This window comes from Megascapheus bottae, chromosome 21 (genome assembly GCF_031878675.1).
Source record: "Megascapheus bottae isolate mThoBot1 chromosome 21, mThoBot2.hap1, whole genome shotgun sequence".
Lineage (NCBI taxonomy): Eukaryota > Metazoa > Chordata > Mammalia > Rodentia > Geomyidae > Megascapheus > Megascapheus bottae.
In genome coordinates this window covers 21106983-21111129 of record NC_143529.1, presented here as the reverse complement: position 1 = coordinate 21111129, position 4147 = coordinate 21106983, and the positions used below count along the sequence as shown (strand labels likewise).

General features: G+C 37.0%; 1 pseudogene; it reads left to right on the top strand.

Annotated features, from left to right (window-relative positions):
• The first annotated feature begins 481 nt into the window (after positions 1-481).
• On the top strand, positions 482-1276 carry LOC150048735 (small ribosomal subunit protein eS1 pseudogene; annotated as a pseudogene).
• The last annotated feature ends 2871 nt before the right edge of the window (positions 1277-4147 follow it).

Sequence of the window (4147 nt, the reverse complement as noted above, 5' to 3'; positions counted from 1 at the left end):
AGGAGAGAGACTACTTTTGGTGTTTAATCTTGATTATCCAATTTTTTTTGTTATTCTGAATGTTACTTAAGTCCATGTGACTGTGTTTACTTTCTTTTTTTTTCTTCTTTCTTTTTTTTTGTGGTACAGTGTATGAAGCCAGAGCCTTATATTTGCTAGACACATTTCTTCACTACTTGAGCCACTGTCCACATAGATTCTGATAATATTTTTGCCAGTACATAATTATCAATGTTGTCTGTCCTTTTGATGGATATGGTATAATGTAAGGAGTTATTTGCTTTCAGCCATATTTCTCCCCATTTATTGCCTTATGTTTCATATCAAAAATTAATTCATCTTATTAATCAAAAGTATTTTTAAGACATATGAGGCTCCAGTATATGGAAGGAGAGATCTTGAACTAATATGGTAACAGGCTCTTTGTTCTTTTATCTTTAAAGATTCAGTAAAATAGCCTTTTGGCTCTCTGACCAGCACCATGGCGGTTGGCAAGAACAAGTGCCTTATGAAAGGCAGCAAAATAGTAGCCAAGAAGAAAGTGGTTGACCCATTTTCTAAGAAAGATTGGTATGATGTGAAAGCCTCAGCCATGTTCAATATCAGAAATATTGGGAAAACACTAGTCGTGAGGACTCAAGGAACCAAAATTGCATCTGATGGCCTCAAGGGTCGGGTGTTTGAAGTGAGGCTTGCTGATCTGCAGAAAGATGAAGCTGCATTTAGAAAATTCAAGCTAATTACTGAGTATGTTCCAGGCAAGAACTGCCTGATCAGCTTCCAAGGCATGGATCTTACCCGAGACACAATGTGCTCCATGGTCAAAAAGTGGCCTACCATGATTGAAACTCATGTGGATGTCAAGACTACCTATGGTTATTTGCTTTGTCTGTTCTGTGTTGGCTTTACTAAGAAGCGCAACAATCAGATCCCCAAGAGCTCGTATGCTCAGCATCAGCAGGTTGCCAGATCCAGAAGAAGATGATGGAAATCATAATCCAAGAAGTGTAGTCAAATGACTTAAAAGAAGTAGTTGATAAGTTGATTCCAGACAGCATTGTGCGAAACATAGAAAAGGCTTGCCAGTCTATTTATCCACTTCACAGTGTCTTTGTTAGGAAAGTGAAAATGCTGAAGAAGGCCAAGTTTGAATTGGGAAAACTCAAAGAAGCTTCATGATGAAGGTGGTAGTTCTGGAAAAGCCACTGGGGACGAAACCTGTGCTAAAGTCAAGCGAGCTGATGGATATGAATCACCAGTCCAAGAATCTGTTTAAAATTCAAAGTTTTAATAATGATGAATAAAAGGCCTATTTGTGAAAAAAATTCAGTCAAATAGATGGGTGTGGTAGTTCATGTCTCCTGCTCTGTCTCAGTACTAGGGAGGTAGAGGCAGGAGGGCTGAGATCAGACTGAGTTACATAGTGAGACTCTGTTTCAAAGAGACAAAGAAGGAAGGAAGGAAGGTAGAAAGGAGGGAGAAAGAGAAGGAAAGAAGGAAAGAAAGGAGGGGGAAGAAAGGAAAAGGTGAAAAAGAGTAAAGGAGGAAGGAAGCAAAGAGGGAGGGAGGCCGGAAGGAGGAAGGAAAGAAGGGAGGAAAAAGGAAAAGAATAAGGGATGAAGGAAGACAAGGTGGGAGGAGGAAAAGAGGGAAGAAAAGAAGGAAAGAAGTAAAAAAGGAAGAAACGGAAGAAGGAAGAGAGGGAAGGAGAGAGGAAGGAAGAAAAGAAGGAAGAAAGGGAGATGGGGAGGGAGAGGAATGAGGAAGGAAGAAAATTAAACTTGCCAGCAGGCTTGTTTACCACAGTAATGTATAGTTTGTATAAAAGCCAAAAGCCAAGATCGTGAGCTATGCCAGATGTCAAATTATGAATTTTTGTGATTTTCAAATATGAATAAAAATGACACCAAAGATTGGTACTTTAGAAGAGCAATGATTTAGTATTTCTCATAGTGTTGAGGTTGAGGAAGCAATTGTTCTGATATCTTTTGAACTCATTCAAAGCCAGTCATCTTTTAGCTCAGGTGCTTCTAGAAGCTATGAAGACAACCACATTCACAAGTCTGCCATCCTAGGCTAGCATGAGCTGGGCTTATTCCTCTCCACACTGTTGTAATTTAGGGGACAAGCCTGTATATCCTGCTATAATGGCAGGTGGTTGCTGGAGGATGATAACAGAAGCTGCAGGATCCTAGGTACAAAGACAATAGTCTCATAGCATCACCTCCATTGCCTTGTACTCGTCACCGCAACTCCTAAGCCATCCCAGATTTGGGAAGAATGAGAATCTATCTATATTTAATGGGAAAATCAGAGCATCAGATTGAGGAGGGCTGGAAACTGCAGGACCCGAGAGTGTTCTTGAAAATTCCCAAGATTATCTCCTATGATGTACCCTTCTTTGGAAGGTTGCATCTCCCACTGTCTCTATAATCTTCTTAACATTTTGTTCAATATTTCTTGATATTAGGTTATAAAAATAAAACAAAATCATTTCATACTCTGTTGCCAAAGACTTCTAGGAGTTTTGATTCCATCAAGTATTTGTCTATTCTTTTAAAATCATATAAGGATAGAGCCTTAATTAATTTCTAGAATCCAAGAAAAATTTGAAAAATATTATCAATACCAATGACTTTTGGCTTTTTTACTTTTTCTCAGTTCTATTTATTTATCTATTTTATTAGTTTAGAAAATCAAGGCTTGGTCACTATTTAAAAAATACTAATATTTGCAAAGGAATACCTTCATTCTATTTAATGTTCATGCTGTCCATTTTATTTCTAGATTACAGAAAATTCAATTTTGGTAGTCAGTTCTTGAACAAAGTAGACTCTTTCACAAGTTTTGCATTTTGATTGCTTCATTTTGTCATCTTTAAAAAAAGATGACAAAAATAGTTTTGCAGCCCCCAAATTGAATATGATGGTTATTCCTGATTGTCAACTTGATTGGATGGACAAGTGCTTTGGGACTCTGTATAGCAAAGCTGTGCTCATCTGGGTAAGTATGAGAATGTTTCCAGAGAGGATTCACTAAGGAAGGATGACTGTTCGTGAATATTTGTGGCACTACCTCAAAGGTTGGGGTTCCAGATGAAATAAAAGGGAGGAAAGGAGAGAGCCTGTTATGTTAGCACAGGGTTTCTCTCTCTACCTCCCAGCTGCCATGATTATGGCTTTACTTCTCTGTGACACTCTCCCAATTGTGATGGCCTGACACTTTGAGTCAAAATAAAGATTTCCATCCTGGAGTTGCTTGCTTAGGTATTTTGCTACTGCAATAAAAAGAAAAAATCTGATTATGTGCACCCAATAATATGGTATACTGTGTAAAAATAGAAAGCAAAAATTAGAATACTAGAAACTCATTGAAATAACAAATGAACACCTATAAAAGACAGGCACTATTAGGGATAATATAGTGTCAATACACTATGAATGTAGTTGTAAAGATGTTAGAATGGGAAGTTTGTTCCATCAGTAACACATAATGGTATAATAACAAAATTATTTTGAGGATAACTTAAGAAATACAAAGATAATGTGTGACTGTTCTTAATGTACTATGTTATTTCTCATCTCTTTTGTTGTCTCTTGGTTATCTCATATTGTTACAATATCTTACCTTGTTATCTAATATATTGTATATGTTTATTTGTTTACTTGAAATAGGATAGGGAAGGGGGAAACAAGATGAGGGGAAGGGTGGGGAGAGGGAAATGGGGACAGAAGCATGAGAAGGGGTAGTAATGATTGTTAAGTAATGCACCTTCTATCTGGTGAATATAATGTAACTCTTCTATAATAAAATATATTTTAAAAAAGAAGTAGTAAAGAAAAAACTATTTTTTTATTTTAGAGGGTTTAGAATTGTCTTTTTAAAGTCCCCTATGCTAAATTTTTTGTTTTAAGAGCTAGAATCTTCAGAGGTGAGGTTTCATGTGAGGTTTCTGATGATTATGATCTCAGTGTGGGCTGTATACCACATATCTTCCTCTTTTTCTTTACTTCCTTTCCTCTATGAGGGAAAGCAGTCATTCTGCCATGCTTTCTCCACAATGATATTTCCTACCTGGTCACAGTCTGAAATTAAGTCAATTGCCAATGGTGTGAAACTTCACCATGAGTCCAAACAAAACTTTCCT